This window comes from Adiantum capillus-veneris, chromosome 1 (genome assembly GCF_014529385.1).
Source record: "Adiantum capillus-veneris isolate H3 chromosome 1, ASM1452938v2, whole genome shotgun sequence".
Lineage (NCBI taxonomy): Eukaryota > Viridiplantae > Streptophyta > Polypodiopsida > Polypodiales > Pteridaceae > Adiantum > Adiantum capillus-veneris.
Window position 1 is genome coordinate 102,678,512 of NC_140931.1, and position 22,824 is coordinate 102,701,335.

Consider the following 22,824-nt stretch of genomic DNA (forward strand, 5'->3'; position numbering starts at 1 on the left):
TTCTCAGAATTTCATTCTGAGGTCATCTCGGCCACCGTTCGGCTTCGACAATGTTCTGCGCAGGCCATTTTCGACTACGTGGTCTCGGCAAGTGCAGATCCGACTCTGCAAATTTGGGGTTTTCGGCCTACGACTGCAGGTGCTGAGGATATCGACACTCCGAGAGTGTTGATTTGTGGTTATCTACACATCGAAGGACGGCTCACAGTTCTTGGAGGCGTGTCACATACGACACGGGCGCATCTACACACAGACTGTAGGCGACATCCACTAGTTCATCAGGTAGCTTGTGTTTGCTGCTTGATATTCCAGATTTCATCCTTACATTGCAGGTACTTCCACATGGGATGTATTGTCAGAGATGATGTATGTCTGTTGAGGGTTTGCTGGCTGTGAGTCACGCAGCAAACAACCGCCGCAGCGGTTACAGCATACAGTGGGAAATTTGTGGATGTATGACTTTGTGGGAAGTCTATGTACTGTCAGATTTACTGTAGCCTTTGTTGAGGGTCGAGTGAGGTTTTATTGAGCTGGGGGATTCTCGAATGTTGAGATCCTTTCGGTGATATAGGTCTTGGAGCGATCCCTCGAGCACCCTTAGATAGGCAGCTAGGATGTATTGACTGTGAGTTAGACATTTGGGATTGCATCTTTGCTTTACTGCCGTTGAGGCATTGTCGCAGTCTATGCTTACAAGATAGTGACAGGACAGTCAGAGACAGTACAGGTGCAGGACAGGTTTACCCGCAGCTTACAGTGTCAGAGAGACAGTTTTTTTTGAGCTATTTTTTGGTCTGTTTTTAGTACAACAGAGCCATTTTACAAAGGAGACTCTGCCAAAATTTTTGTAGAATCTGAAGCTTTCTTGGTTCATTTGACAGGTTGATATTGGTTCAGAGGTCAGTTTACAGGGGAAAATCTGCTGAATTTTTCCCAGAAAAGTAAACTACTGTGAAGCGTAGCTATGGCTGGATCACAGGACACTGCTCTTTACAATATCAAGAAGCTGGATGGAACCAATTTCCCATTGTGGAAGAAGAAGATTTGGCACGTGTTGGTACAAAAGAAGCAGATAAAACCTATAAAGCTCAAGGGGATAAAACCAGAAGATATGGACGAAGATGAATGGAGCGAAATGGATGAATTGGCACTTTCTACCATTATGATGACTTTGGCAGAAAGCGTTTATTTCAATGTAGCAGACGAGATGTCGGCTTATCAAGCATGGTTAAAGCTGAGTGATCTTTATGAGAAGCAGAGTGCAGCTTCACAGGTATACTGGCTTAAGAAGCTTGTTGACTTGAAGATGAAAGAATGTCCAATCATTTGAATGAATTCAACACAATCTATAGTCAATTGTCAGCTCAAGGTGTCAAGTTTGATGAACCTGTTAGAGCTATGTTCCTGTTGATCACATTGCCGGAAAGTTGGGACACTTTTCGCACAGCTTTGAGTAATTCTGCACCTCCAGATGGTTTGAACATAGCAGGTGTAGAAGGAAGTCTGCTTACTGAAGAAACCAATAGAAAGACAATGGACAAAGGCAAAGGAACAGCCTTAGTTGTCAGGGGAAGGACCAAAGAAAAGTACAAAGGTGGAAAGAGGAATCAGTCTCGTAGCAAGTCCCGCAGTGCTAAAGGCAAGAGTGACATAGAATGCTACCATTGTGGCAAGACGGGTCACATGAAAAGAGACTGCAGAGAATGGAAAGTAGAAAAAGGCAAAGAGAAAGCTGAAGACCATGGTGAGAAGAACAAGTCCTTAGTGAAGATTCAAGAAATAAATGTGACAAACACTGTTGCAGAGGATGACAGTCTAGTGTCAGGAGACATCTACTTCTTGAAGAATACAATGGACTCAGCTCTTCTTACAGCATCTGATGGAAATGTACTGAGTGACTGGATTATAGACTCAGGGGCATCACTTCATGTGTCTCCAAACAAGGAGTGGTTTACTTCTTATGTGACCACTAAACATCATGTTCGGCTACGCAATGGGCAGACATGTGAGATCTTAGGTGTTGGAGATGTTCAATTGAAGTTTCACAATGGCTCTTCTTTCACGCTGAAGAATGTGAGACATGTGCACATATGTCTCCAACTGTGTATTACCTACCAGAAGAACCCAAACAACCAGAACCATGGGGCATGATTGGGAATGTTGGAACACCAACAGTTACAAGTGCTTCTGATGAAGAGAGATACAATTTGGACGCAAGAACATTGATGTTCATAGCTCATGGAGGGTTAACAGGACAAAGACCATCCTATCCACAAAGGACGAATCAAGTGGGACCAAGACCAGCACTAGGACCCTGTTACAAGTGTGGAGGTGACCATCTGATGAATGTTTGTCCACATACGGAAATCATTAGAATTAACGCTTATTGCACGGAGTGTGGGGTTACTCACTTCATTGAGGATTGTTCAAAGAATCCAAAAAAAGTGCAAAAGAAGACATTGAATATGCTAGAAACTATTCCTACCAGCAGTGGGTCCGAAAATGAAACTCTGATACCAACGCAAGTTGTTACTAGAGCTCAAGCTAAGAAAACCACTAGAGAACCTGAGAATGGAAAGTTAGCGACTGAAGTGTTTAGTCAAGGATCGCGGAGTCAGAGAAACACATGGAAAGCTAGAAAAGCATGCATGAAGTTGAGAAAAGAACGTGAAGACGCTATTCTAGTTGAGGAACTAAAGCGAACTAAAGATATATTAGAAAAACTTGAGAGTCAAAACGGGAAACAAGAGATGAGCCCGGAAAGAACGAAACAAAAGAGTATCAAAGAAACAACGAGCTTAAGCTCAGGGGGATCAGTGCTAGTCGACAAAGTACACGAACCATTGGACGCACTGATGAGAGCTTACGAAGCTAGGTTAAAGAACAACCAAACACAAGAACAGAGGTGGATGACATACCCAAACGCGGAATTGGAAAAGCAGAGACTTGAAATGTGCCAGAGAATGATCGAGACTGCACAAGCCTTATTAGAACCACCAAGAGAAACAATGAATTGTGGAACGGAAAACCCAATTCAACAAGAGACTATCATTTCACGGGTAGCTGAAAAGACTCCCAGTGCACAAAAGCCTGAAGATACACATAAGGATGACCGCATAGTATTGAACACAACCGATCAGGAGATAGAGAGTTTTCATCCAGTCATACAGAGGATTTACGGAAGAGATGAGGATTACAATGAATTTTTGAAACAAGTGAGAGAGGCAAACTTTACAAACCGTGCTTGATCAGCACAGGTTTACTTGATGATGCTGGCTACATCACCACTTTTGGACAGAACATGTGGAAGATATCCAAGGGTTCTATGACAGTAGCACATGGAGTAAAGTTTGGAGGACTTTACATGATTTATGTATCAAATGTCTCTAAAAATGTAATCAATGTAACCGAGCAGCCGAACGTTTCTTTGTGGCAAATCCGGTTAGGACATATGTCCAAGAAGGGAATGGAAATCTTGTCTCATTCTGGTTATTTGCCTGGATTTTCATTTAATGATTTTGAATTCTGTGAACATTGTCTGTATGGTAAGCAAACACAGCAGCCACATAAGCATAGAAGCAGTAGAAGAGATACACAGTTGGCACTTGTTCATAGTGATTTGTGTGGACCTATGCCTAACCTATCTCTAGGGGGAGCTTCTTACTTTATGACATTTATAGATGATTACTCGAGGAAAGTATGGGTTTACTTTCTCAAGCACAAGGATGAAGCGTTGAGTGTTTTCAAAACGTTTGTGACACTTGTGGAGAATCAGAGTGGCAAGAAGCTTAAATGCTTACGCACTGACAATGGTGGAGAGTATGTTTCAAAGGCCTTTCAGGACTTTTGTGAGTCAAAAGGTATAAAACCTGAACTTACTGCTCCTTACAATTCTCCTCAAAATGGTGTTGCTGAGAGGATGAATAGGACCATACAAGAGAAGGTCAGAAGTATGTTGTCTAATGCACAGCTGCAAAATGGGTTTTGGGCTGAAGCTGTATCAACAGTTGTTCATCTTGTAAATAGATCTCCTAGCAAGGTTTTGCAGAAGGATTCAGTGCCAGAGATGGTATGGTCAGGAAAAATGCCCTCATACAAGCATCTCAGAGTCTTTGGCTGTGAGGCATATACTCACGTTCCAAAGGAATTTAGGAACAAACTTGATCCAAAGAGTAGAAAGTGCATCTTTCTAGGCTATGGTAATTCTGGTGAGATGGGGTACAGACTTTGGGATCCCGAATCCAGAAAGGTTGTCCGTAGCAATGATGTTCACTTTAATGAATCCAAATATCATTCTAAACCGGAGAGGGTTGAGGAGATTAGAAGAGTTGTCTTCCAAGAAGATGGACCTACACGTGCAAGACAAAATGTCAGGGCTCAAGAGGAGCAAGGACAGGATAGATTGGAACCACAGGTTGTGGCTGAGCCTGAGCCACCTATTGTGCGTAGATCTGGACGTGTCACGCGACCTCCTGATAGGTTTGTTCCATCTATGAACTATGTCATGTTGACTGATTGCAATGAGCCTTCATGTTACAAGGAAGCAGTGCAAATGAAGGACTCCGGGAATTGGCAATTGGCCATGCAGTCAGAGATGACAGCTCTGCATAAAAACCAGACATGGAAGCTAGTTAAATTACCACGGGGCAAAAAGGCTCTACCCTGTAAATGGGTTTCAAGGTATAAGATCACTGCTCATGATAGTCAGCCAAAGTACAAAGCAAGGCTTGTTGCGAAGGGCTTTAAGCAAGAACAAGGCATTGACTTTGATGAAGTCTTCTCTCCGTGGTCAAAATGACTACATTGAGATGCTTTCTTGCATTGGTTGCCATATTAGATTTGGTGTTGCCATACAGAGTTCTTGCATGGTGATTTAGATGTGGAAATTTACATGCAGCAGCCAGAAGGGTTTGTTGAGAAAGGCAAGGAAGATTGGGTATGCCAGTTGTTAAAGAGTCTTTATGGCTTAAAACAATCACCGAGGGCATGGTACCATAAATTCCACAAGTTTATGCTTTCTCAAGGCTACAAACGTAGTGAGTTCGATCACTGTCTATATACAAAGAAGGCTAAGGATGGTAGTTGGCTGATCCTTATTTTGTATGTGGATGACATGTTGATTGCTGGCAAGCACTTGGAAGAAATTTCATCTTTGAAGTCAAAGATGGCAAAATCGTTTGACATGAAAGACATGGGTGAGGCAAGTCATATACTTGGTATGCGCATTGAGAGAGACAGATCAAAGAAGTTGATTTGGTTATCTCAAATAGAGTATATTGACAAGGTTTTGCAACGTTTCAATATGGAGAAGGGAAAGGCACTGAGCGTTCCATTGCCACCATATGTGAAACTTAGCAAACAAGATTGTCTTGTGTCTAAGGAAGAACAGGCTGAAATGGATAAGATTCCATATGCGTCTGCAGTGGGTAGTTTGATGTATGCAATGATTTCTACTCGCCCAGACATTGCATTTGCAGTGGAAGTAGTAAGTCGATACATGTCAAACCCAGGCAAGAAACATTGGGAGGCAGTGAAAGGAATATTGAGATACCTGAAAGCTACAAAGAGTATGCGTATATGCTATGGGAGTCAGGAGCTAAGTGTAAAGGGTTTTACAGACTCAGATTATGTAGGTGACTTAGACAATCGAAGGTCTACGTCAGGGTATGTCTTTACATTGGCTGGTGGAGCAGTATCATGGCGTTCTAGATTACAAGATTGTGTTACTCAGTCTACTACAGAGGCTGAATATGTTGCAGCATCAGAGGCATGCAAAGAATCAATTTGGCTTAATCGACTAGTAACAGACTTGGGAATCAAAGAAGAGATGCCTGTGTTATATTGTGATAGTCAAAGTCCTATACAATTGGCTCGCAATCCAGTTTATCACTCAAAGACAAAGCATGTGGATGTGAAGTATCATTTCATCAGGGAAATGCTCGAGGATCAGCAACTTCAGCTTGTCAAAGTTCACACCACAGAAAATCCTGCTGATCTACTTACAAAAGGACTTCCCTCAGAGAGCTTTGCGCATTTTCGCAAGCAGTTAGGTGTAGGGTAGTACATCACTTCTCTACATCTCTTGTATATTAGCTTGTATAGTAGCTTCTCTCACACTTAAAGTACCACATTGGACTTTAAGTGGGAGGTTGTTGGGGTATAAAGCCCAATGTGGTCGCCTAGGTAAGTGGGCGGGCCGCCACATATGTACACATATTCTTTTGTAAAAACCTAATAAGAACTCACTATGCTCTACACATTACAGTAGAGCGAGTTCACCATATCGTCGTGCTCTTCTTCTCGCACTCTCTCTCGCGTCGCACTTCCGCTCGTACTCCTTCATCTACGTGTTTGTATGCTAATATATATATCCTCAGGGAGAGAATTGTAATGTTACGATCAATTGATCACTTAGACGTTGAATTTAGGTGCAGCCAACACAAAACGATGGCTACATTTACAACCTTAATATATATGTGTGTGAATATTCTGTTTATGCATGTATGTACGCGAAGCCCGAAAAAGTGGTGCCCAAGTCCAAAGCCACCATGACCTTAGCCGAGACCTCCATGCCCCGACAGAAGATGTCGTCCATGTTTGGCTTCTCATCTCTGAGAGTGCTTGCTTTACATGCAGGCGCAGACATGACTCTGGGATGGAGAGAGAGAGATAGAGTGAGATAAGTAGAATTACTTATTGCATTACATTAGAATTGTAATGTTACAATCAATTGATCACTTAGATGTTGAATTTAGGTGCAGCCAACACAAAACAATGGCTACATTTACAACCTTAACATATATATGTGTGTACATATATATCTATTTATGCATGTATGTAGGCACTAAGTACGGGAGCATAACATCCGAAGGTTAGACGCTTCCTCTTGGATATAGTCCTTTTTTAATCATGGCATTGCGGTCATTGATCCACTCATGCATGGATTACCACAACGGACCTTTGGTTTTACCACGGTTGAGACTACGATGATATCTAAAGAGGTGCAGTTGACCTTTGGCACTACTAGCCTCTACTTAGGTCTACTAGTATGTATATGCATCTACTTGTTTGTGTGGTAATATACTTGTGTACGTATATTTAGATTAGTGAGTAGGGTGGAAAGCTTAATCTTATATTGCTCTTTGTAATGTAGATGTCTAACGACAAACCGACTCGTGAGGAGCAGCCAACTGGCTCTTCTTTTGGTTGGTTCACATCTCAGGTGGGCTCCCACCCGGGGTGGAAATCGCCTCTAGTGGACCCGAGTCTTGAGTTGGTGAGAACAAGCAAAGAAATAAATAATATTTCTATGTAGATAACCATAAACCATGAGTGTCATGGGGTTTTTTTTTGTTATTTGCAGGCATGGCCATCCTACACCTACCCTTCTCAAATTCATGCACGGATCGTAGATCCTGACTTACAGCAGGCTATCTCTTTATGAGAGTAGTACCTCCATTCGACGGAGGATTTGTTTGGCCACTACACTCCACAACAGCTTGCGACGTACGGCATTTCTCCACAGACTACACCATGGGGGAGTCAGGGATGGACTCCTTACCTATAGAGCCTTGCACTCATGGCACCTCCCTCTACTCTTCCTTCCATTCGTCCTACTCCTATTCCATCGCAGGCTCCTACTCCCCTTGCATCGTAGGGTCCTACTCCCATGGCATCACAGGGTCCTATGCCACTCCATTCCACTCCGGCTTTGCCAGAACATCATCGACGGACTTTCTCTGGCAGCGTTCGTCGATGCTCGTCTCAGGGCAACGAGCGCCGTGAGAGACGAAGCGGCGGCGGATCTTGTGGTTTCGCATGTTTTGGTAGTGGCGGGGGAACGGAGTCCCCACTTTCAGAGTGTGCCACCCCTGACGCAGAGGACGAGGATACTGACGCACCTGTGCGATACACGCATGGGCGCTACTACAGGGTTAAATATGGCGGGGAGGTTGATTTCGGCACAGCACAAGGCAGGGCATTTCAATGCCATCTACAAATTCTTATACATTCAACATATAAGAATTTTTTTATAAAGTTCAGAGACCAACTGTCTGATCATGCACGATACATTGAGAACGCTTTGTTAGCTAGATTTCCAAACGTCCCCGATCAACGTTTTTCACAACAATGGTTGGAGGGCTACATAAAGACATTTCTAAAAAACAAGCAGTCTAGTGTGCGACGCACAGCAGCCAACCAGGTTAGAGATCCAGACAGGAGTTACCGCGGTGGCAACATGGCAGACGTGGAGTGGGAGTGGGCAATTCAAGAGAAGAGCGATCAAGTTGCAACGGGCTCATCATATAGACATCAACGCGAGGCCCACGCAAGACAAACTCCCACGCACTATGGCTCAGGAGGCAAGGGTGCTTGGAAGGATAAATATGTAAGATTATTTGCATTATAACGTCGATTGTTAATTGTAAAGATTGTAGTTGATAATTTAGTATTGTTATTGCTAACTTAGAAAAATATCACTCTCTCTCGACCAACCAAAGAGATGGTCACGTATCTAGAGCAACATATAGAATTTGATACTTGGCGATCGTTGCTTGAAAACAACCACATCTCTCGCGAGCAGTTCGACGCGGCGGTTGGACCACTACAAGCGGTAAGTTTAAACAAGTAATTTTGTGTCAATTGTATTGAGATGTGGATAATTGTTTAATTTGGTTTGTGTTTATGTAGAGTCAAAGTGATCCAACATACGTGCCTCTGGACGATGACAAGGATTAGATTAAAAAATGTTTTGTCAAAACTTTCGTAAAGTCCCAATGTGGCACAATGTATATACAACTATTTACTTTTTATTGTAACTTTTTTAAATAGTTGATCTTCTACATTTTTAATTGTCAAGGTAAAGTAAATTTAATTTCAGTTCTTTAGTATTTTTTTTACTTTTCCAAAAAACAATTGATGTCTTATTATTTTTATGCAGGTCAAAAATAAAGGTGCTCATTTGGGCCACCGAAATTTGGGTAGCCCAAATGAACACCTTTATTTTTGAACTAGCGTTTAGCGGTAATAAACGTGGTAATAGCAGCGGCAAAGGTTGCGGTAATAGCAGCGGGTATATTGCCGCGACTATTATCGCACTTATTGCTGACAAACCACTACCGCATCCGTAGCCGCGGTTATTGCTGCCCACGCAAATTTTTCTCTCTCCTTTCTCCTTTGGTTTTCGGCGGCAATGTTGGCGGTTTTCGACAACTCCTCTTATAGTGAGTGATTTTGTTTCTTGTTTTTTCTTTTGGGATGTAAGCCAATAGGACCACATATTTGGATTTTGAATGGCTTTTTCTTAGCATATCAGGCTAGGGTTGATTTTCAAAATTGAAGGCTACAAATTCAAACATAATGCAAATGTATCAAATTGAGAAAAATTTCAAGCACAGAGTTTTGGTTTATGAGCACAATATTCATTGTTAGAGCTACTAACACTTTTTGGAAGTGTGTAGTTGGAGGTTGTGTAGGTTTTTCATGCTAGTGGGGTGTTACATAGAGTTCTACCCATGACCAAGTTTTTGCGCATTGAAAAGGAGGTTCTTTGCCAATGGATATGGGACATCATATATTTGCATTTCAAGCAATGAATTAATGTTTACACCCAGTTTCCATGGGACAGGGTGTTAGGAAAACAAGGGTGAGGGGCACCTCAATAGCAATGTCTCTCAATAGTTCTCAAGACACAAATTCAACACCACAAACCATATCAAAAGAACTCCCACAACACCACAACTCAAAGGTAAATTATCCCTTGGGACTTTACAAGCACATGCCCACCCAAAAGAGCACCATGGAAACTAGGAAGCACCTACCCGAGGATGGAATTACAACACATGCCAACCAATGCACTTGTGGAAAAGAGATTACCCTTCACCAAATGATTATTCAAAACCAAAATTTTGAAGTGTATGCACACCACAAAATAAGCGAGCTTCCACAACTCATCCTATACCAAACTACTTGAGGGCTACCATATCATGTACTCTGCAAGAACTAGCTATATTTCCAAAACCATAACTTCAAAAGGGATTCTTTGAAGCCTAAAATTCTCTGCATTTTCTGAAAAATATTTTCAAGACCACAAATTTCAAATATATGCACCTCCATGCACAAGGCACTAATAGCAAGCTGCCATGGCACGGTTACATGTAGAGTAGGCTAGTTGAGGGCAAACAACTGCAACCAAAAAGCATGAAGAGAGCACAACGAGAAAACCCTGAATGTGTTTTGATATTTGGCTGAAATTTTCTATGTTTTTACATGAGTTCAAGTCATATACAAGTGACACTTCAAAAAACTCACTTATGAGCACCCAAGGCAACCCGAAAGTTAGCACTACACTTGTGACTTACACTGCATATACATGTGCTTACTAAAGCAAGCTAAAAAGCCTACCAAAAAAAAATCCTCACCCCCCTTTGACACACAAAATCTTGTCCATATGTACAAATTTACAAAAAATTAGGTATTAAAAAATGCGTGCAGCACACCCCAGCCTACTAGATCAGTCATGATCAGTAGTAGCAAAAACATTCTCTCCACCTTGATCAAAAAGCCAAAGCACACAAACTCCAACTTCAAGAGCTGATCTCAACCATAATAAGGCTCTGAATATCAAAGCATAAACCATAGGTTTCATCCACCCTTTTTTGAATTATACATTGTTATCCACAAACGCCACCCATGGACTCTCATTTATCACCATTGCATGCAAATAATCTGGCAATAGCTTCTCTAACATGCTATCAACTTTAGTCTAAACCATCTTATCCTCATGTATAACCAAATTATATCCTTTACCTTCTATGAATCATCCTTATTTCAAACATGCCCTTCTCGAAAGGTAAGACATATTCCACACATTGTGTCATTTATTTAACAGAAGGATCAAGCAAGGAAGCATGAACCATCTCATCATTAGGCATCAATTACAGATTTTTATGGCATTCCACATCCTCCAGTACCTCCAAATTTCCCTTATTTATCAACTCATGACTACGTACACCACTACAAATGCAACCATTAGAGTCCTCATGAAAACTGTCCTCATGGACAGTTTTCTCATTAACAACGTCCACACCATGCTCCATAGCATCATCATCTATTTGAAAAGACTCAACAATATCATTCACTTGAGACATCCCTTTATTGGCATCATTCACTTCCATATAAGTATCCTCATTGACTTGCAAATTATTCTCACATACTTCACATAAAGAGCAGGGATACTCAACATCTTCTTTAGCATCACACACATGATCATTTTCATTGTACACATTAGGGAAATTTTGAGCTCATTTTTGGGCCTTGTAAGAAACTGCTAACGTGGAAAGATTTCAAAAAGTGGGGACCGGTAAAGTTTTTGCAAATAAGGTCCAAATTTATCGAAGGTTGGATATTTAGAATCTACTCTTCAAATGCTATCTATTGATATACAACATTCATGTAGCAGACATTTCCTTCATATAGATCTAGAAAAAGGTTATTTCAAGTTATCGTAACGATAACAAAAACTAGTTGACTGAAAAAAAATGGCATAAATTTTTATAAAACTCATCCAAACTTTTCAGACCTTAGCTCTTTAAAATCGATGTTTCAAGATCTTTCCAATGGTAGGTCATATCATGGGGTTTTGAGCAATATTTAGAGGGGTTTATTGGGTTGCTCTCTTTTATGTAGCTTTGATGTTGTGGCACCCTTAAAAGTCCCAAAAAAGAGCTCAAAATTATCCTGATGTACATCATACACATCACCGCTGACATTTACAACTTGATTCTCATTATTCTCATTCGTAAAGACTACAGTAATTGTCTCCCCATCCTTTCTATTCACATCAACCATGATACTACCATCATCTTTTACATGTGTAACACCAAAAAGTGGCATAACACTAGGTTGGTAATGCGACACTTTTATGTCCTGGGACACTTTTATGTCCTGTTAAGTGACCGTTTTCCTTGAATTATGTCAAGAGTTTCAAAATGGATTTTGAGGTGCTATCTATCTAGAAAGTTGTCTCATGAGCTGAAAAAAAACTCGACATTTTTTTGGAATATCAATTCCATCTTTAACCTTGTCCTTGCACAACATTTCACAACCTAAACTGTGTGAAAAAACGGGTCTTGTTTTTGGCTTTTTTCAACTTTTTGCAACTATACCACTCTAGAATTCATGTTTGTGAGGTCTATAATGCTAGAGAACTATCTTTAGTAGTCCTCAACATGTCCTGATGCTTTTAGGGAGAAATAAATGTTAAAGTTGTAAGTTATGACCAAATTACGAAAATTATCAAATCCTGTTTTTTAGCCAATTTTAGCTCTTCTATGATTTTTTTGGTGGCTTTCATGATATCCAAATGCAGTTTTGATTTTCTATGTCGCATATTGTAACATAAAGCTAATATTCCTTGAGTTTTGAGGCACCTAATACCCTATTTTGCATAGTAGACAACGATGGTTGATTTTTTCAATTATAGAAGAAAACGAAACTTTCTAGTATATCAAGTATAGCTTTTTCAATATTGTTAGTTTCTTGTGACAACTACATGCATTTTGTAGGTAGTAACCATATCTAATCATAAGGATCAAAATTTGGTTAGATATTGAATAGTTTCTATGGGATTCTACAACTCATAATGTTGAACCCAGTTTTTTCATGTTTGTTGTATTTAGCACTTCATCTTTGTCCCCAAGATTCCCCTTGGTAAGAGATGTATTATTCTTTTGACATGCTCCATGGCTCCTTATGAACCTAAAGGACAATAGGGAACTAAGAAAACATGCATATATTATTTGTATTTAGCGTGGCTATAGAAACTTTGATGATAGGTTTGGAGAATGGTAAAAATTCAACTTTTTTGTACCTATTTCTTTTGGGAAAACAAAAAATAGTGAGTGAGAAGCAATCATATGTTCTGATCACCAACCCATTGTAGTTAACTAGGGAATTTATCTCAAGTCCTACAAAAATCTCTTATCTTATTTTTAAGCAACAAAGCGTAAGAAATGACTGTTTTGATGAAAATGTACTGGTCCATCAACTTTGGAGGCTTGGTATGACCAAAAGATGATAAATTTTATAAATTTCTTATTTTTTCCATGTGTAGTATGCCTTGAACTATGTAAGGTTTCCAGTTTCTGAAACCTTAAAGGTTGTATAAAGCTTAATCAAACTGATATGATTATTGAAAAAGCAATGTAGAATTGTCCGACCATGGCAAATATTGGTATTTTTGGAATCTTAAGCATAGCAAACCCCGGGCTAGAAATTTTCAGAATTGAATTCCGATAAAAACTGGCATAGTTATGACCCCTGGAAGTTTACACTGTGAATTGAGTAAAATAGATAAAATTGAAGGGTTGCAGTAATCATTTACGCATAGACTTTATTAAAGGCCTCCTAGATATTTACAAAATATTTATTAATTAAGTAAAAATAGGTCAAAATATAGCATAATTGATATTTTAAAAGCTCGCAAGTAATGGGAGGGTCATCACTGACCTGCCTAGGACTCATTTAGCAGCAGGGGTCGTTTTTTGACTTGCTGGGGGCTACTTGAACTTCAAGCAACTGCCTTTTTCAGCCGGTGAGATCTTATGAGTGCCAGAAAACTATGAATAGAATCCCTAGCTTCACATTTTAGACAGACTCGGAGCCTTGCTACTCTCTCTCTCATCTAGAGAGAACACTACGCAGAAATCATTAGAGTTTAATATCTAATTGATTAACCCTAACGGTAATTATAGTATACTAAGCTGATTATTTATCCTATCATATTAAGGCGAAAATTAGCCAAATTAACCATAAATTAATGGTAAAAATATTAATTAGGATTAGATTAAATTGAATTATTTATCAGAGATGCATTAGACAGTTATTAATCTAGGAAAATTATCCTATAATTTTTTGAGACGTTTTCCTAATTAATTAGGCATAATTACTCTATTTTTTGAACAGTTTTAATAGGGGAAATTAGTAAATGAATTTCAAATGAGATGATATAATTATCAGTGGTTAATTAGGAGTTTAAGAACCCTTGATTATTAGAAAAATCTCAGAAAATTAATCTAGCTAGTTATTTTAGCAGAAATACCCTGTTTTTTGAGCAATTTAAATAGGGGAAATTAGTAAAATGATTTCAAATGTTGTGATATATTTATCAGTGGTTAATAAGATGTTCAGAAACCGGTGATAATTAGGAAAAGCTCAAAAAATTAATCTAGCTACTTAAGTTATCTAAAATACCCTATTTTTTTTAACAATTTAAATAGGGAAAATTAGTAAATAGATTTAAAATGCTGTGATATAATTATTAGGGGTTAACTAGGTGTAAAGGAACCTGTGATAATTAGGAGAAGCTCAAAAAATTAATCTAGCTAATTTCTTTAGCAGAAATGCTCTATTTTTTTGAGAAATTTAAATAGGGAAAATTAGTAAATTGAATTCAATTACTTTGATATATTTATCAGTGGTTAATTAGGTGTTAAGGAACCCATGATAATTAGGAGAATCTCAGATAATTAATTTAGATAATTACTTAGACATAATTACTCTGGTTTTTGTAAAATTTAAATGGGGGAAATTAGTAAATTGATTTCAATTGCTGTGATATATTTATCAGTGGTTAATAAGGTATTAAAGAACCCATGATAATTAAGAGCAGCTCAAATAATGAATCTAGATAATTAATTTGGCTAAATTACTATGTGTTTTGAGAAATTTAAATAGGGGAAATTAGAAAATTGATTTCAATTGCTGTGATATATTTATCAATAGTTAATTAGGTGGTAAAGAATCCGTGATAATTAGGAGAAGCTCAGATAATTAATGTAGCTAATTAATTAGACAGAATTACTTTGTTGTTTGAGCAATTTAAATAAGAAAAATAAATAAATAGATTCAAATTGATTTGAGTTAATTTTTTTGAGGTTTATTAGATGTTAGATAACCTGTGATAATTTTGCTAATCTCAGATAATTAGTTTAACTAATTATCTTAGTGGAATTACGCTATTTTTAGGGGTAAACTAAAGAGGGAAACTAGTAAATCATGCTATATGATTACATCCTATTTATCAGAGCTATATTAGAGGGTAAAGAGGCTGTGATACTTATGTCAAGGTTAGAAAAGTAGTATAGATATTTATCTAAGTCAAATTACTCTATTTTTATCTAAAAACTAAAGAGGTAAATTAGTAAATCATGCTATATGATTACATCCTATTTATCATAGCTATATTATAAGGTAAAGAGGCCGTGATAATTATACCAAGGTTAGAAAAATAGTATAGATATTTATCTAAGTCAAATTACACTATTTTTAGCTAAAAGCTAAAGAGGAAAATTAGTAAATCATGCTATATGATTACATGCTATTTATCAGAGCTATATTATAAGGTAAAGAGGCCGTGATAATTATACCAAGGTTAGAAAAGTAGTATAGATATTTATCTAAGTCAAATTACACTATTTTTAGTTAAAAACTAAAGAGTGAAATTAGTAAATCATTCTATATGATTACATGCTATTTAACAGAGCTATATTATAGGGTAAAGAGGCCGTGATAATTATGAAAAGGTTAGAAAAGTAGTATAGATATTTATCTAAGTCAAATTACACTATTTTTAGCTAAAAACTAAAGAGGGAAATTGGTAAAGCATGTTATATGATTATATTCTATTTATCACAGCTATATTATATAGTAAAGAGGCGGTGATAATTATTTCAAGGTTAGAAAAGTAGTATAGATATTTATCTAAGTCAAATTACACTATTTTTAGCTAAAAATTGAAGATGGAAATTATATAATAATGTTAAAAAATAATAAGATAATTACCAGAGGTGAAAAATATCCTTATCTACTTGTGGTAATTATACCATAGGTAATTAGTGAGGTTAGTAAATCATAATTGACCAAAAGTCTTATTTTGAGCAAATGATTAATTAAAATAAATAGACTTTGTGATTAAAAGTTTTTAGAAAAATTATAGTAAGTGAAAACCTATGATATCAGTTAAGGAAATGAAATCTTTAAGAGAAATTAAATACAATAAATATTAAGCCCAAAATAAGTAAATTATTAGCTTAAAAATTGATAGGAAAATTAGGAAAAAGATATAGAAAATTATAAGGAAGTTAGGAGAGCTTAGAAAACCCTTAGGAAAATGGTGGAAGAAGTTATCATGCTTATATAGACAAATAAGAAATTATTAGGTCAAGAATTTATCAATTAAGACTATAAATTTAACCTTGGATGGGTTACGGTTAAATACAAAAGTTAAGTCTAGATTTTGAACTATTTACCTAATAATTAGATGTCCTTTTTATAAGGATAAGAAGTTATGATACCAAAAAGGACCCGAGCAAATCCTACATCTGATGATGAGGACGTATCTCCAAAACGAACTAGAGCATCGCATGACGACGAAGTCGGGCCTAGTAGTAGGCCTATGGAGGAGAGTCCTCAGGCGCCAGTGCAACAACAGATGGCCAATCAATCCTAGGTGGGTTTTCCTTTATTCAATTAAGTTTTTAATTAGTTTAAGTTCTTTTATAACTTAGCATTGCATACGTAAGAAGGATAAACTGGCTGAAAACAGAAGGTAACTTCCAATGTACATTTGTTTATAATATAGGAAAGAATTGTTTGGGTTAAAACCGGTTGAATTAGGAAAGATATGTTTGATCATCCTTAAGACAGCTTGTCTCAAGACACCTCCGACTCCTTGATATAGGATAAATTACTCTATTTTTATCTAAAAACTAAAGAGGAAAATTAGTAAATCATGCTATATGATTACATCCTATTTATCAGAGCTATATTATAAGGTAAAGAGGGCGTGATAATTATACCAAGGTTAGAAAAGTAGTATAGATATTTATCTAAGTCAAATTACACTATTTTTAGCTAAAAGCTAAAGAGGGAAATTAGTAAATCATGCTATATGATTACATGCTATTTATCAGAGCTATATTCTAGGGTAAAGAGGACGTGATAATTATGACAAGGTTAGAAAAGTAGTATAGATATTTATCTAAGTCAAATTACACTATTTTTAGCTAAAAACTAAAGAGGGAAATTAGTAAATCATTCTATCTGATTACATGCTATTTATCAGAGCTATATTATAGGGTAAATAGGCCGTGATAATTATGACAAGGTTAGAAAAGTAGTATAGATATTTATCTAAGTCAAATTACACTAATTTTAGCTAAAAACTAAAGAGAGAAATTAGTAAATCATGCTATATGATTACATGCTATTTATCACAGCTATATTATAGGGTAAAAAGGCCGTGATAATTATGACAAGGTTAGAAAAGTAGTATAGATATTTATCTAAGTCAAATTACACTATTTTTAGCTAAAATCTAAAGAGGGAAATTAGTAAATCATGTTATATGATTATATGCTATTTATCAGAGTTATATTATAGGGTAAATAGGTCGTGATAATTATGCCAAGGTTAGAAAAGTAGTATAGGTATTTATCTAACTCAAATTACACTATTTTTAGCTAAAATCTAAAGAGGGAAATTAGTAAATCATGCTATATGATTACATACTATTTATCAGAGCTATACTATATAGTAAATAGGCCTTGATAATTATTTCAAGGTTAGAAAAGTAGTATAGATATTTATCTAAGTCAAATTACACTATTTTTAGCTGAAAATTGAAGATGGAAATTATATAATTAAGTTAAAAAATAATAAGATAATTACTAGAGGTCAAAAATATCTTTATCTACTTGTGGTAATTATACCATAGTTAATTAGTGAGGTTAGTAAATCATAATTGACCAAAAGTCTTATTTTGAGCAAATGATTAATTAAAATAAATAGACTTTGTGGTTAAAAGTTTTTAGAAGAATTATAGTAAGTGAAAACCTATGACATCAAGTTAAGGAAATAAAATCTTTATGAGAAATTAAATATACAATAAATATTAAGCCCAAAATAAGTAAATTATTAGCTTAAAAGTTGATAGGAAAATTAGGAAAAAGATATAGAAAATTATAAGGAAGTTAGGAGAGCTTAGAAAACCCTTAGGGAAGCGGTGGAAGAAGTTATCATGCTTATATAAACAAATAAGAAATTACTAGGTCAAGAATTTATCAATTAAGACTATAAATTTAACCTTGGATGGGTTACGGTTAAATACAAAGGTTAAGTCTAGATTTTGAACTATTTACCTAATAATTAGATGTCCTTTTTATAAGGATAAAAAGTTATGATACCAAAAAGGACCCGAGCAAATCCTACATCTGATGATGAGGACGTAGCTCCAAAACGAACTAGAGCATCGCATGACGACGAAGCCGGGCCTAGTAGTAGGCCTATGGAGGAGATTCATCATGCTCCAGTGCAACAACAGATGGCCAATCAATCCTAGGTGGGTTTCCCATTATTCAATTAAGTCTTTAATTAGTTTAAGTTCTTTTATAAGTTAGCATTGCATATGTAATAAGGATAAACTGGCTGAAAACAGAAGGTAACTTCCAATGTACATTTGTTTATAATATAGGAAAGAATTGTATGGGTTAAAACTGGTTGAATTAGGAAAGATATGTTTGATCATCCTTAAGACAGCTTGTCTGAAGACACCTCTGACTCCTTGATATAAATTGATGATAATGATTGGGTTTCTAGCCACGGTTAAGTCGGTTACCCCCATGAACGATGAGTTTCTACTCCGTGTCATGTCTTGATGTTTCTACATAAGTTAGGATACCGTTTTTATCCTAGGGGAGCCGCCCCGTTGTATGGGCAACTGGTTTGGTGTATGGGCACCCGGAACCTTGGGTGGGGGTTTATCCACTCCGGATTTGAATAAGGAATGGGTGCCGTTTTTCACCCTTAGGTGGTCTTGAGACAAGAAGAGTACTGGTCATGGTTATTATAGACAATGTTTTGACTAACAGTACCCTGTCTTAAGTTTAAAGATGTCTGTTTTCTAAAGGAATGCTTTTAATGTTGTCTTCAAGGAATTACTGTGATGAAACGTTAAAAGAAACCATTATTTTAAATGTTTAAAACAATGTGATAGTAAGATAAACGAATCATGTGTGAGTGCGGGGTGGTAAGTGGGGATTGACTAAGGTTGTTAATCATGGACGGGTGGACTTGATTAGTCAGGTAACTATCCATTCCCGCGCACTAAAACGTTTTAGAAACTTCTCACTTGGAAGAGGAATCCACCAACGGTTGTGCCCTCACATATGTTAGGGGGAAAAAAGTGTTGGCTAAGGAAACCATAATCTGATGATGAAGTTATAGGGCCTAAATAAGAAAGTTTTTTGTAGGTCGTTTGAATACATTGTTCCGTTTTCGCTGCGAGACAGGACTAGGCCTGCTTCTAAGGCTATAGACCCAAGCCATTTTCAATGGTAAAGGTCTATTCCTTGGATTTTTCTTGTTTAGAGATTCCGATTTGTATAAGGCCTAGAGACCTGTCAAGGATCCCATCCCGATCTCGGTATAGGCGGGTTGGGGACGTTACAAACTATAACCTCATGAAAGGATTTTACAAAATGAGTGGATCTACTATGGTTTTGGAGGTTTTTTTCAAAACCCTGAAAGGACACTTTTATGTCCTGTTAGGTTACCAACCTAGTGATAAATATCAAGGATCACATAATGAGAGCATTCTTCTTAGCCTCTTTCTTCTTAGTACATGCTTGCTGCTCTTTCTCAGGAGAACCATCATGATATAACATTTCATTAGAGACACTATTTGTACCTACATCAATGCATAGAGAAATCTTTGGCTCCACATCACCCTGCAATCCAAGCTCTCTCAATCTCTCTAGCTTCCATCCCTTATGCTTTGCAACCTTCACTACATCCTCAAGAGTCTTTGGCCTTTTACGCTCAAAATTTAATCTCAGATCAGCCTCAAATGTTTCATGAACATTCTCAAACTAATAATACAAGGACAAACCTCATTGCCCAAAGCAACACACCACCGCTTCCACAAATCATTAAGCTGCTTCACACGGCATCTACACTCTAGTTTTCACCCTATACAGGACCTTCCATGGAGTGCCATACATCCTCTTGGTTCCTATGCTCTTGAATCTCTCAATGAAATCCTTCTTTATTGCATCATAATAAATCATCACCTGTGGAGGCTGAGATGATTTCGACCAAGACTCATACTAATCATACCATGTCCTTGCATCCTCTTTCAAGCAAAAGAACAAAATCTTCACCCCGTAAGAATTGGATGGTCCTTATTTGAATTCAAATATGAAAAATCCATTTTTTCAAGGAATGCATCTAGATCCTCATCTACATTATAAAAAAACCTTAGAAAATCTACCACCGTATCATGCAAAGTTGTACCATCCTTAATCATACCATCCTTGGTGGCAGGCACCAAAATACTGTTGGGAAACAAGAGCAAGGGACATATTTATATCAATTTCTCCCAATAACACTTAGACACAAACTAAACACCAGAAGCCGTATCAAAGCAACTCCCACAACAGCAAAACTCAAAGTTAAATTATCCCTTGGGACTTTACAAGCCCACACCCACCCAAAAGACCACCATGAAAATGAGGAAGCACCTGCTTTGGCATGAAATTACAGTGGATTCCAACTAATTCACTTGTAGCAAATATCTTCCCCCTTCACCAAATGATTCTTCAACCACAATTTTAAAGTGTATACACACCACAAAACAAGCGAGCCTCCACAACTCATTCTATACCAAATGGCCTATGGGCTACCATATCTTGTACCTTGTAGGAAACAGATTGTATTTCCCAAATCACAAATCCAAAAGGGATGTTTTCAAGTCTCAAAAATTCTCTGTATTTTTTATATTAAAAAAAATTGAAGACCAAAATTTTAAATCTATGCACCTCTATGTGCAAAATTGGAAGAAACAACAAGCTACCATGCACGACTACATGTAGGAAAGGCTAGTCGAGGGCAAAAAAATGGCACCCAAAAAGCATGAAGAGGAAACAAGAACAAAAAACTACAAATTTTTTCTATTTGGCTGAAATTTTTTGATGTTTGTACATGATTTTAAGTTATGTACACGTTATTGGGCACATTTCAGACACCCCGTTTTTTGTAAATTTGTACATATGGAAATGATGCCCCATGTCAAAAGGGCGTGTGGGCTTTCTTTTTGTGGTTTTTTTAGCTTGCTTTAGCAAGCACATGTACATGCACTGCAAGTCGCTAGTCTAGTGACAGCTGTCAGGCTAATGTAAGTGCCCGTGAGTGAGTTTTTTGAAGTGAGTCTTGTATATAACTAAAACTCATGTACAAACTAAAAAAAAGTTCAGCCAAACATCAGAAATTTGCAGGTTTTAGCTCGTTGTGGCTTCTTGATGCTTTTGGCTACATGTTTTTGCCCTGACTAGCCTTCTCTACGTGTAGTCGTGCTGTTACAGCTTTCTGTTCGCGTCAATTTTTCTCATGGTGGAGTATGGAATCAAATTTGGTCATCTTCATCTTTCTCACCATTCATTTTTCAAGCTTTCTCTCAAGCTTTAAAGTGCCCCAATTGGAGTTGTGCTCATCAGGTTACAACTAGTTCTCTGCAGGGTTATGGCTATGGCAGCTTAGTGGCAAATTGTGTGCTAACAGAATTGGAGGGCATGCATGTATGAATTGTGGAATTGATATTGAAGTTTTGTGATGTTTAATTTTGAAAGGAGAGGCTCTTGTCTTCATATGCATTGGTCGGCGTGTAATGTAAATCCATGCTTTGGCAGGGTTTTGCTCCTATGTGACATAGTCTCTTGGGTGGGCGACGGCTAGTAAATTCCCAAGGGCCTACTCCTATTGGGCTTGTGGTGTTTCAAAGGGATTTTGCAAAGCTTTTTGTGTCTTTTATTTCTCTTTCAACGCTCTTGGGTGACATTGCTATAGAGGTGTTTCAGTTTGCTTGTTTCCCAACAGTGTTTCGGTGCCCGTCACCGAGGAATCGCTTCAAGTTACCTTCAGTTTACAGGTTTTGAAGACATGGAGTTTAATTTTCCGGAGTTTAGTGGGAAATCAAATGAAAGTTCCAAAGCTTTCATTGAGAGAATGGAGTTTGCTTGCCTTCTTACTGACAAGCAAGACCCAGCGTTGGTGCTACGAATCTTCTACTTCTGTTTGAAGGGAGATGCTAGGGAATGGTTGGAAGGCTACGAACAGGAGCTACAATCAGCCCAACCTCCTCAAGTTATGACTTATGAAATGGTAAGGCATGCTTTTCTTACACACTTTCAACAGGTGGAAGACCCACAAAAGATATGGCAGTCTATTCAAGGCTTAGTACAAGATGAAGGTCAAACCATAGAAGACTTTGTCAAGGCATTCAATGCGTTATGGGCAAAGTGGTGTACATATTTGGGGGCTGAAATTCCTCCAGCCATGTTGAAGAAGGACAGGTTTCTTGCAAGCTTGAGGAGTAACCTACGCTTGAAGGTAGAGCTTAAGCAGCCAAGGATTTGAGGAGGCAATTGAAATTGCAAAGAATAAAGAGTGGAAAGCAGAGCGTCTTCATCAACTTGGAATCAATGTCGACCCAAAGCTTGAAGTTAAAGCGGTAGAGAAACCAAGGGTCCTCATCAGGGAGCCAAGTTATGATCAACAATCTTTTCATGATGTGAATGCCTTTCGCAAAGGAGATGCAAGAGGTTGTAGGTCTTATGAAGAATCTTAGTTTGCATATGATGGGAGGTGGAAGAGGTCAGAGTTATAGATATGGACGTGGTTATGGAAGCAATGAGGGTTATACAGGTGGTAGAGGAAGAGGCATGGTTGGAAGAGGGGATATGTTTCAATGCTACAATTGTGGTGAATGGG

At 37.6% G+C, this 22,824-nt stretch overlaps 1 pseudogene; it reads right to left on the reverse strand.

Annotated features, from left to right (window-relative positions):
* LOC147465286 (uncharacterized) overlaps window positions 1–11,177 on the reverse strand; it is a 52,178-nt pseudogene extending 41,001 nt beyond the window's left edge.
* Window positions 11,178–22,824: the final 11,647 nt, after the last annotated feature.